The sequence below is a fragment of the Schistocerca serialis genome, chromosome 12, assembly GCF_023864345.2.
Source record: "Schistocerca serialis cubense isolate TAMUIC-IGC-003099 chromosome 12, iqSchSeri2.2, whole genome shotgun sequence".
Classification (NCBI taxonomy): domain Eukaryota; kingdom Metazoa; phylum Arthropoda; class Insecta; order Orthoptera; family Acrididae; genus Schistocerca; species Schistocerca serialis.
The window spans coordinates 24,432,458-24,445,541 of record NC_064649.1 but is presented as its reverse complement, the minus strand read 5'-3'; the positions used below and the strand labels follow the sequence as shown (position 1 = coordinate 24,445,541).

At 36.6% G+C, this 13,084-nt stretch overlaps 2 long non-coding RNA genes across 4 annotated transcripts in view; both read left to right on the top strand.

The window, feature by feature from the left end:
• LOC126428042 (uncharacterized) overlaps positions 1 to 13,084 on the top strand; it is a 120,186-nt gene that overhangs the window by 34,533 nt on the left and 72,569 nt on the right. The gene's annotated exons all lie outside the window — the stretch shown is intronic.
• The window catches only part of LOC126428044 (uncharacterized), an 83,518-nt gene that overhangs the window by 8,441 nt on the left and 61,993 nt on the right, over positions 1 to 13,084 (top strand). For 2 of the 3 annotated variants that reach the window (XR_007576760.1, XR_007576759.1), the window contains exon 2: positions 8,506 to 8,693. This is a non-coding gene — a long non-coding RNA (uncharacterized LOC126428044). The remainder of the gene's footprint in view (positions 1 to 8,505; positions 8,694 to 13,084) is intronic. The other variant, XR_007576761.1, reaches the window with a different exon arrangement.

Here is a 13,084-nt window from a genome sequence, read left to right as displayed (position 1 = left end):
ATGTACTGTACAAATTTCAACGTTGGTATCTGGCTGTGCACAAAGATATGAATTTTTGAAAATGAGGCGATAATTCACATTACAATTAATCTTATGGCTGTTGCCTATTCATGTGTAACATTGGCTGGATATAATCAATTATTATTGAAGTGTGGTACTGAAATATATACAAAAAGTGGAAACATCACTGAAATTAACATTTATATTATTTTGACATACTTAAAATACATATTTTCTATTAACATCCTTAGAGATGAGACTGTTTCTAAACCTGGTGGTGAAGTACAGAACACTTATTTCGTCAGACAGCTTCTGTGATACAGAATAAGACCTCCCAGTTGCTGTGGTAAGTTCAAGCATTGAAAGTTTCCTTAAAACATTTTTCATTGGTATCAAATCTTTGTCACTGTTAGATTTCTTGAATGATGTTCTTGGGCCAGCAGGGTGGTAAAAATGCACAAAAACGTCTATATGAAACTTCCTGGCAGATTAAAACTGTGTGCCCGACCGAGACTCGAACTCGGGACCTTTGCCTTTCGTGGGCAAGTGCTCTACCAACTGAGCTACCGAAGCACGACTCACACCCGGTACCCACAGCTTTACTTCTGCCAGTACCTCGTCTCCTACCTTCCAAACTTTACAGAAGCTCTCCTGCGAACCTTGCAGAACTAGCACTCCTGAAAGAAAGGATATTGCGGAGACATGGCTTAGCCACAACCTGGGGATGTTTCCAGAATGAGATTTTCACTCTGCAGCGGAGTGTGCGCTGATATGAAACTTCGCAGGAGAGCTTCTGTAAAGTTTGGAAGGTAGGAGACGAGGTACTGGCAGAAGTAAAGCTGTGGATACCGGGCGTGAGTCGTGCTTCAGTAACTCAGTTGGTAGAGCACTTGCCCGCGAAAGGCAAAGGTCCCGAGTTTGAGTCTCGGACGGGCACACAGTTTTAATCTGCCAGGAAGTTTCATATCAGCGCACACTCTGCTGCAGAGTGAAAATCTCATTCCACAAAAACATCGTTTCCCAAACTTATTCTTCCAACCTCCGCAAGCCACCACTGTCCATTAAACAAACATGCCACTATGTCAATCAATGTTAAAGACAGATGTAATTTTACTGACACAGTGATCCTCATAAATTTTGATTTCTGATGTTACATAGCATCAAACTAAGTTGTCTGCAGTGCCAAGGAATTTGTGGAAATGCCTTGTTCCGTTTATTGCTATACAGTTTTCAAATCTGGTTTGAGGTGTTTTCATGTGCAGAACCACTTCTTTCTTAATCGGAAAGTAGGTAATACCTTTAATATTATCCTTGCAAGACATACATGTCCTGTACTGTGAGAATTTGGTCTGTGGTTGATCTTCGTAGGCTATCTTTACTTACTTAATGTTTTGTTGTACCTCGTACTCCACCTCATGCATTTTTACCATGGCAAGATGCAAAAAAGTGCCATTCAGCCTCCAACCCAAAGTCTGCTTTGTGGTTGCTTGGTTGAAAAACTTTTGTTTTGTTATTACACAGACTACTACTTCCATCTGAAAAGTGTATCAGCTTCTCTACCTTGGGAACATTTTCTTTTGTGTAATTTATTACATAATGTTTGAAACACATGTACAGCCAAAATGTTGTGCTCCAAGTATTTGCTTAGAATGTAGATTGAAGAACTGCAAACTTCATCTTTCTCATTTTTAAAGTAGAGGATAAATGGATGCAATTTTGCCTGGTCATTGCACCCTGAATCACAAATGTAAAATTTTCTGCAAAATCAGCTAGCACTCTGCATTCAGTTTCATGAAGTTGTGCTTTTTCGTCCTTCAAAAACTTACTTTGGACTTTAGAAGCATAGTGGCGAGATTTTGTAAGTTACCAATTAAAGATTCCAAGTACTCTTCCTGCAATTTAACCACTGGTATCATTTCTGCCCTGCCTGTTGTGACCCACTGTTTGAAGGTAATACTGTCTGGCAGTTACTCATCATATTTGTGAAAACAATTCAATAACGGTTTCCTCACCAAGGCATTTACTACACAAACTCATCATGCAGTCATAACTGTGTCACAGACCATTAAATCTAGTAACTCTTTGTAGTTAATATCATCAGTTTGACATTTTGATGATATAAACAAACACATAGGAGTGTGTTCCTGAGGATCCAGCCAAAATACACCACTTAGGGTGGAGGTCACAAAATTTTGACCTTCCAATTTTGCATTTAGGATGAGAATTTTTGAGAGCTGCATAAAGTGCATTTAAATTTGACAGCACTGGTTGTTTCTGCTTTGTTACTTTAACTCCAGTTACAACAACTCTTTTGCAGTCTTTGAAACCTGGGCACATTCTACTGTTTTTTATCATCTTCAAAACACTGCTGGATATTTTTGTTTCTTCACTTATACCTACTCCTTTCTTCTTTCCTGAAACTGGAAGAATGCCTTGCTCTTTCACTAATTTTCGTGCCAGTTTAACCAAACGATGAGAAACGTTGTATTCGTGAAATATTTTTGCTCTTGACCATGAGTCAGGGAGCAAACTTTAAATTTAAACTTTTTTATTTTGGATGTCACTGAAGATTTAATTTTTAATTTCTCTATTAAACCCAAATATTCAGTGTTAGATAATGCTGCTGGTAGGTCTTCTTCCTCTTTAGAAATAATGTTGGTATCTGAATTATTAAATCATGATTCCAAGTCTTTTCTAATTTTGTCTGAAATATGTTGTACCTATTTTTCAATAGCCGCTTTTCTTTTTTTTGCTACCAAATTTCATTACTTTCGAAGGAGGAGATACGTCTAACTTATAACAAGCGAAATCCAATATGCTAACAGCTTCCACATTAGGAATATGTATGTCATTAACAAGGTTACATGATTTTGTTTCTGGATTCACAACAAATAATTTTGAGTAACAATTTGGGCACAGGGAATTCCCAGGAATCACATCACATTACGTTTCAGTTGGGAAGCTGTTTCACTCTCACATAACAAAGGCAAATGTTCAGGTTTTATTTCCCTCAAACCCTTAGTAATAGGCTTTTTATGAACTTTAAGTGGATCACGATACTCATAGTCTGATGTTACAGAACAACTTGCTCGAAATTTTAACAAAGTTTGTGTAACGTCATAAAAGTCACTGACATTTTTTAAGTTTTTGAAACTGAACTGTAAACTGTTTTGTGACACACTTCACTTGCTATCTGTCCATAGCACTTTTCATCCATGTTATTGCATTCCACTTAATCTCTCAAAAAAGCAAAAGCTGCTATTGTGTAATATTGCATTATTGAAAATAAATAAACTGAATGAATATTGGGTGATAGTGTTTACTAAATATGTCACAGGTAAATTTTATTGCAATGAAACAGCCAAAAGATCAGTTGTAGAGTAATGTGAATTATATCCTCATTTTCAAAAATTCATATCTTTGCTCAGTCATATCAATGTTGAAATTTTTATAGTACCTTGCTCTCATATATGTGTACAAACTGTGCAAAAATCGTATTTTTATATATTCAGTCCCACCTGAGATAACTAACCCAAAACTTTACAAAAAATTAATTCACATTTAAAAAATTAAGGAAACATTTGAGTGTTCTTGCTCTATATGAGGCTAGTAGTCTGTGATATCTAACTATACAAAAAAATACTCCCATAAATCACTCCTTGTTTTTTATTTTTGGGCCTAAAAAAGTGGATTTTTGAAAATTTGGATACCAAACTTTGGAGGTCATATTGACTGGTTATTTTTGAATTTAGGGTATCTTGTGTAATAGACAATGTTGTAGAGAACACTGTTCTGAAAACAATCATGTCAATTGCAATGTAACTTAACCCAGTGCAGTGATATTAAAATTTTTGCTAATGTCTCCGGACTGAAAAATGTTGCTCTGCTGCAAATAAAATGGCCTCCATCCAGTAAAGGTGCGAGATTAATTCTTTTAAATAACTGTTTTGAACTTCTCAAATATAGGGCAAACAGATATAAAAAATTAAAATATTTAAAAATGGTCAAGCAACCATCACTGAACCACTTAATATGGATTGACCCTTAAGAGCATTGGGACACCTACGGGAATATGTGGGTTTCAGACCAGGTGTCCTTGTTATTAATGCTTCAAGCAATTGGAAGCTTCAAAATTCCAGACCTGTGGTGAAAATTTTGATTTTCGTCCTCCCTCCGTCTTACTTTCCCCTCAACATTGCAAGAGGTGATTTCCTCAGAGTGGGTGGTTCTTTCTGCCTAGTAACTGACTTGGAGGAAGGAAGTAGCACTTCAGTATCTGTCTAATAGGTTTTTTTGTGTATATATCAGTAGTATTTGGAATTAAGCTTCCTTGAGGTGAGTAGTGGCAAGTCATTCTGTCACTTTATAGTTAAATGCGAGGGGCATTCAGTGGGTAATGTAACATTATTCTCTTTTTTTTCTTTGCCAGTTTCAGTTGAATAAATGTGGAATTAGTTGTGGGCCAGCATGGAATATTCCTACCTCAGCCCCTATAGTTTCATGAAGTTCCAATACACATAGCCTCCAAAATAACGTATGTAACAGAGATGCATTCCAAGCAGAGAGCTGTCATTGAATTTGTTTTTCGCTGGAAAACCAGTGTCACTGGTATTCATAAGAAATTGCAGGATGACTGTTGAGATCTGGCATTGAACAATACCACGGTGACTCGGTGGTCGAAGTGTCTGTCATCATTGCAGTAAGGACATGTTAGCCAGCCAGCCACACGCACCTGTTACTGCTGCAGTGTTGGAATGTCCAGACACTCATTTGAGGTGATCAGTGTATCACCATGACATTGCAAGGCGTGACAAAAGTATGTGCACCCAACAGGTGGTCACAAAAGTTCATTGGACTATTCATCCTCATCCACCCTATAGCCCTGTAGTTGCAACTGAACAACGTAGCCCAGAGGTTAGCACACTGGACTTGCCGGAGGACGACTGTTCAAACCTGCATCCGGACGTTGAGACTTAGGTTTACCGTGATTTTCCTAATTCGTTCCGGGCAAATGCTGGGATGGTTCCTTTGAAAAGGCACGGGTAATTTTGTTCCCCATCCTTGACACAATCAGAGCTTGCTCAGTCTCAGTGACTCCTATGCCAATGGGACATCAAACCAGATCTTCCTTCTTTGGATGTTGCACCTTCAGAGTTTCACTGTTTGGCCTAGTTTAGGATGCACTCTGTGGGAAGCAGATGATGTATGGTGAGGAGGTTATTAATGCAACAGGCTATCTTAGTAAGGTGGCATAAGACTGTCGAATTGAACAGATTGTTAAAAAATAGGGTTTTGTAGCCAAAATATTTTTGGGGGATAATATGATGCCTTGGAATCCTGATTAAAACCAACCTGCTTTCAGAAAAAAATGTTAGTTATTGAATGCCCCTTGTGTTTTACGTGTCATGTGAAGTGTTTTGTTAAATAAGTGGTACCATTTTTGTAATATTAAGGTCAGTTCTTGTGGGATGGCAGTGGAATGGATAGAGGTGGCTTTCTCAACCTCAGGTGATGGTGTTATCCACACTAGGCATGTTAACTTTGCTCAGTCTTGTACCAAATCATGAAAATGAGATACCACTTGTGGTACAAGAAATTGGGCTGTAGTATTGGAATTAGGGCACTAGCAGTGATAAGGCTTATTATTGGCCATGTAGCATTCATGATGGATGTTCTTGAAGTATTGTATGGTAAATATCCTGCAACACTGAGAAATGAAAGAATAGGAGAACTGTCCTCCAAACATATCAAATCATCATTTATTTGCTAGAGTAAGTATATACTTACCAGTACAAATGCACTGAACTGTCATTAGAATGCGTTGCATTGATGCTTTTTTTACCTTATGTTGTGTGTTTTGTTTTTATGCTTCAAACATAAAAAATAACTTATTTTTCTCCTTTGATAAAGATGACATTTCTGCACCTACTAATAAAGAGAAATTTTTAACAGAAATTGTTTCATCTGTTTCTGTTCTCATTTGCTTATTTTGTAGAATTTTTTTCTTTCCAGTTATTGTAAAACTTCTGTCGTGTCGGATATTTAGCATCTTTTGTGGAAGAATACTCTTGGGAAAACGGGGTACTCATGTCACAAAAACAAAGCTTACAAAATATACACTAATAACACACAAAAATGTGGAATCCGTTACTATCACCTGTGAGCATGGCAAAAATACATCAACTTCTGATGTTGACAGATATCACTCTTCCCACTTAAATGTTAACATCAGAACTTTCCTCCTGATAAACTCTGACATTCTGTTCAGTTGTCAGTGTGTGGAAAGGTTAATATTTGAAATGTATTGTGAAATCTTTTCTCATTTAGTTTTGACAAATGTGAAAGGGTTTTACTCTCTCAGCATGCACATCTGCTAAGGATTGCTATGGTGGTGAAATCTGTGTTACATCATAAGTGTGTGTTCTACCTGAACCTGTAACTAGAATGAGATTGTTGGTGGTACTTGCCAGAGTATAGATGGAGCTTCCATGGCGAGCCCTTTTGCGTTTCAGTGTCTCTGCACTTTCCTATTTTGTGTTAACTGTGGCCCATGAAAGTAACTACCTCCAGTTTCCTGATGTGTGACCACATCACCTTGGTTTTCTATCACTCTTTTCAAATGTATCATCGGTCAAGAATTCTTGATCACTCGTCATCTCTTTCAGATAATACCAAATTTCTTGGTGTGACTTACATCAGAGGAATTTTTGTGGTTGATATGTTCAAAAATTCTCTTAAATATCCTGTTTTCATTCTAAATTCTCTCATTGTGAGATTTCGTTGTTTCCTTGTACAGATCTTCGTTCCTCCTATTCAACTATTCATCAGTGTTTTGTTGGGCTCAGTATGTTTTTAGAACTTTCTTCTCTTTCCATGTTTTCTATTTCTCCAGTCTTAATCAGTTTCAAGCATTAGGCTGTGTGTAGACATAATATTATGGCTGTAGGCCTCTGGTCCTTATTGTGAGCCAAATAGATTCCTTTCAGAGTATGCTGATGGAAGATCTGGACCTGAAGATCGGCAAGGTGTTGGGATAATGCAAATGCATAAGACAGGAAATATAAGTAATTACATGAGATACAGTACAGTTCTGTACCTTGGCTAAAGGGCGAAAGGGTCTCGTATAGGGTGTACACACAATGGGAAATCCAGAAAAACTGTGGTAATTTCTTCACCTGCAAAAAACCTGGATTTTTCAAAATTCAAAGGATTTGTAATTGTTTCAGTTTTTTAAATTTGGCTGGAAAGAACTGATTCTTGTACAAAGAATTTTGTTTTTGCCCACTTTTACAGGATAGTACTGCAGCAGTAAAATATAAATGCAAGAATAATATCAAAATAAAACTTTTGTTGTTATAAATGGCACATTCTCTTGCAGCTTACCACAAAGCATAAGTGTGTCTGCTGACAGCAAAACATTTTAAAGTCTTCAGGACAGAGACCATGCAATATGATACTAAATAAGGAGACTGCTTTCGGTGAGGATGTTTTTACAACTCGTTATATTTGTAACAAGTCGAGGGGAAAATGCAAATGGTTGTGTGAAAAGCGTTACTTTTGAAGTAAATTTTCCTTTATGCAATGTGATTTAGGCTATGTTACATGTGAGAAAGTGCAATGCTTTTCTTAAATCATTGTGTGTTTCACTCTGTCATAACATCTGGAAGACCAAGCACTTAGAAAAATTACAGGACCAGAAGACCAACCATTTATGCCATTACTTAAAATTTTACCAGCACATTTGTGTTTGATATGTCTTAAGGGTAACCCGTGCTAAAGAAGACCACACTTCAGTGTTAATCACATTTATTCTAGTCCTTTCATTGATTTACAAATTGTGAAATAACAATGGCAAAAATTATAATTATTCTTAAAAAAAGTAAGAGGTGAGTTGAGGAATGCACAAGTTACTGGCATTTTTCAGCCAGGTGACTCACAAAATATTTGGTGCACAGCAGTGAAAATTACAATCATGCTTCACAGAAATATTTAGCAGCTGCAATTTAAACAATGGTCTAAGGATCCTGCCTAACCACAGCCTTGTTAATAAAAAGTAAATATATATACATTTATTTTTGACAGCTAATAATCTATGTGAAAGCTTAACTTTTCTTGCAGTTATAGTATGTGTGTATTAATTTAAGCCTAAAGTGCCAAAAAGTTCTAAGTGTATAAAACCGTTACAATCAAAAGAACTGAGTTTCACAGCTGAGGTAAGGTGTTGTAGTGTCACTTTACTAGGGGAAAATGTAGTTTGACCCGGTATGTAGTGTATTTTTAACAGAGAAATTTTGGATTTTTTTCTTGTCAGCATATATATCCTGTTAAGAGTACATTTCTTTAGTTGGCTGATAGGCCATTCCCATCTTTTTTGACCTGAGTTTATTAGCCACTTGGTCATGGTTGTGCTTCTGTGTTACCTCATGAAGATATTCAAATTTATCAACACTCTTAAATTTTATGTAATTTGCCTTCCTGAAACTTCTTATGCGCTACGTGTTGCAGGTGGGCAACTATTTCTCTGAGCAAGTGATGTCTAGCGGGTTCAGGATTGTATCCTTGCTGTGATATGCGAACCTCCTTCCCAGCCTGAGCATCACCCGTGGGATGAGGTATTTCTCTGCTGCGACACATGTCAGGTACTGTACACAGAGCAAGAGTGGCTGCCAGACACCTGCCTATCCACTGCAATTGTGAGTAAACCCTTCAGTTCATAAACCATGTAATCAGTATGTCATCTGTTACCAGCAAATGGAAAGCAACAAAATTTACTGTAAAAAAACTTTATTTTGTTGAAAGGGACAGCAGAGCACAACTTTAAAGGAGTGGTAATTGTTTAAGTGATAACTATCAGCTGGTAAATGTAGCATCTATCTTTGGGAATGATTATATGTAGAAAATTATCTAATTGTTCGCATTTTACATCGTAAAGTTGATAACTGTTTCATTTAAACAATGTACTTGAGGAATGAAAGGTACCTGGTATTTCACAACAGAAGTAATAAAATATGTGTTTTAGTCACTGATACTAAAGACATGTTGGTAGGACACGTTCAGAGGCATCAAGTGGAGGGGAGGTGTTGATGGTGAAAATCACAGAGGGGGATGAACAAATGAATACAGTAAGCAGTCAGAAGGATGTTGGTTGTAATAGTTACTCAGATGAAGAGGCTTGCACAGGATAGAGTAGTATGGAGAGGTGCAGCAAAGCAGTCTCTGGACTGAATACCAGAACAACTCAAAACAAAGTAAACATTTCTGCAGTACTTTCTTTATGGTTTTATTATTATTATTATTATTATTTATTTGTCCCGTAGATCAAATCAGTACAATGGCTTGTACAACTGATATGGGGTAAGTCAATACAAATATACAGTTTACAGGAGTCTAAACAGTAAACAAGAACACAGAAGAATGATTATTTTACATTACCTAAAAATTATGTTACTTAAAGTTACAGCTTTACAGAGAATTGTTACATGTGACAACATTGACTTAATAACATTCAGCTTTGATACATTATCATGCAGTAAGACAATTTTGACTCCAAATATTCCTGGCTGGTTTAAAGCAGGCTTTTATTAATAGATTTCACCGTCTGTTTGAATTTATTTATTTCTTGGATTTCTTGTATAAAAGGGGAAGATGGTTATATAATTTTATTCCCATGCGCTTGACACCATCACTGTACAGTTTTGTTGAGTGGGGAAGTATTCTTGGCGAGGTTTTTGATCTTGTCATAATCGTGGTAATCCATATTTTTGCTAATTTTTTTTTTTTGTTGTGAAGAAGAATAATTATTCTAGTATGTATTGGCATGGGAGGGACAAAATATTTAGTTTCTTAAATAATGGTTTACAAGTGTCTCTTTGTTTTTTGAACATAATTGTTCTAACTATCTTCTTTTGCAGTTTGAATATCTTAATTGATTCAGAATTTTGGCCCCAGAAGATGATTCCGTAGTTAAGTACAGAGTAAGTACAGAGTGAAAGAGTACATGGTACATTGTGGTTAGGGTACTTGTGTTAGTGACGTTCCTTATTGATCTAATCATGAAGCATACTTTACTAAGTTTAGTGCTGGTAATGTAAATGTGCCTTTTCCATGTGAGCGTATCAGTAATAGTGACCCCCAAAAATTTTATTTCATTTTCAAGTTTAACATTATTTTTTTCCAGTGATATAGTTGGTAGTAAATGATTTCTGTTTTGGGCAGTGTCGATCTTCCAGATAGCTTTTAAACCAGCCTTAGGCATTTCCTCTTATTCCATAGGAATGCATCTTTTGCAAAAGTATACTATGATTAACCAGGTCGAAGGCCTTTGTTAGATCTAGGAAGATACCTATGGCTGGGAGTTTTTTGTCCACAAGCTCCAGTGCATGATCTAGAAATTCTTGTATTGCATCAGTTGTAGTTTTCTTACTTTGGAAGCCGAACTGAGCCGGTGACAGGATATTTTCTTTGTCTAGAAAGGACATGATTCTGGTGGCCATTATGTAGTCAAATACTTTACTGAAAGTTGAAAGCAGTGCAATGGGTCGGTAATTACTGGGATCCCCTTTGCTTCCTTTTTTGTGGACAGGTATAATTTTTGCAATTTTGAGCATACCAGGAAATGCACCATTCAGGAATGAGAAGTTTATTATGTGGGCTAGGGGTTTACTGATAAAGTTACTGCAATTATGAAGGAGGAAGCATGGAATTTGATCTTGTCCAGCAGATGATTTTATTTTTTATTATTTTTTTATTTTTTGCTATGAAGTGTCTTTTCAGTTTCAGATGTAGGCCTTAAAAATAGTCTCAGAGCATAAGTTTGGTTCTAGCTGTAGGGGACAACTATTTTTAAGATGGTTAGCCAGGTTTTCTACTGTTTCTGTAAAGTAGTTATTGAATTCCTCTGCTGTTTCTTTCCCACTGGAGACTAATTTTCCATTTATTTTTAAGGTAATATCACTTTGTAGTTTTCCTCTATTGGTATTCATATTAATAAGTTGCCACATGCTTTTGCTCGTATTTGATGACAATTTGAGGTAGTTATCATTCTGTAGCTTTTTGGCTGTGTTTACTATGTTCCTTAATATCTTTTTATATAGAGTAAAGTATGACTTAAATGCTTCACTACTGCCTAGTTTGGATTTGCTAATGTAAAAAAGTTCTCTTTTTCTTTGTGATGATCTAATGGTTCCTGGGGTGATCCAGCTGGAGAGTTTTCTATCTTTGTTGATACATTTTGTTTGTAAGGGAAAGTGGCAATTAAAATAATAACAGAAAATATCCAAGAATGCTTCATATTTGCTGTCTACTGTTTGAGCCTCATATACATTTTGCCAGTTTTCATTTTGTATATCAAAGAGGAAAGTATGCATGTGGGTTTTATTGAAGTTTCTCCTCTGTACAATGATTTTATTGTGTTCGTGACTGTTATTTTGCAACCAGACCTGCATAATTAATGCATTGTGGTCTGAAAATCCTAGTTTGACGGAGGATACAGTACAATTTATATTGCTTGCTACTTGATCCAGACAAGTGGTACTGTGATTTGTTATCCTGGGTGGCGTGTTGACCATTAGGTCCAAGTTGTAGCTGTTCTTAAAATTTTTAATGCTTAGATGGCTAGAGTTTTCTGAGAGAAAAATCTATATTATAGTCACCACATATTAGAACACTATATGATTTTCTTTTACTTAAATTTTCTATTACTGGTGCTAGATTTTTGTAGAAAGTCCCTGTTACCAGAGGGTGACCTGTAAAGTGCTATTATATAAACATTTAGACCTGTAAGCTCTACACCTGACAGTTCTATATCTTTTTCAATACTATACGAATTGCAAATATCAAGAGGTGTAGCAGTAATGTTGTCTTTTACAAATATGCAACTACCTCCACCTTTGTAAGATGTTCTTGAGAAGTGGTATCACAACACTTTCTATTTCAAAAGACCTCATGATATGTTCATTAATACATAATATCTGTGTATCTGACAGTTCACTTGCACTTGATAACAAAATTTTTAATTCATTAAGTTTGGTTTTGAGCCCTTGTACATTATGGATGTATACTTTTAGATCAAGAGAAGCGGCCATCACCAGAGATAAGTTCAAAAAGTACTTCGTTTCTGATTATGGTTCAGCAAGTTGTCCTTGGCAATGGCACTCCATTCGAAACGGTAGAGTTGCTCAATGGCACGTCCAGTATTATTTACTTAATACGCGCATTCGTTATAACCGACCGTTTTAAGTTCAATTGGGTGTTATTTTTAATTACATTTCCTATAATCCAATTTATATAATAGATATGTTATATTCATATCTGGTTTTACTTGTTATGGATTGATACTTTTCCTATCAATATAAAATATAACACCTGTTGAACTATTATAAATTGCAAAAAAGAAAAACTAATAAATATATAAAAGTAACTGTTTTCATTAACCTGTACTGCAGAGTTTTTCTCCTATTTCGTCCCAAGCCTCTTTACTTGAATGCTGGTTACGATATTCCCGGTTTGTAGGGTCATACGGCATCGGATTTGACCGAACGTCTCCATCTTCAAATAATAACTGCAAACTGTAGAGGAGAAACCACTTCACACTTCTGACGCCTTCGCACGGCTGACAAAAATCTAGAACTTTATACCCGTGCCGGCAAAACATTGCACTTGACAGTACGCTTTTTGTCTGGTTAGGTTGGCTATACTGTAATAGCAATGTTGCAACAGCAGCCTCTATACACACAACAGACGATACAGTTTTCCGTCCCGTCTCGTAAATGCAAGCGATTGTATAAATGACTCCACGTGAGGAATTCAAAGTGCGGTGCACTTCAACCCGGACAGGGAAGGTGTGGAGCAGTGAAGTACGCAGCAATTTTTGTGCCTGGAGGGCACTGACTGTTTCTAACAACAAGGTGCCATTCCGTAATCTGGAACAAGACTTTACAGGACCTGCAATTTTGTCGACACCTTTCTGAATAATGAAAGGGTTGACCGTGGAGAAGTCGTGACCTTCGTCAGACCGAGAAACAACAAGGAACTGTGGCAACGATGGAAGAACTGTCTGTGGCTGAGACTCAGTGAACTTACGTTT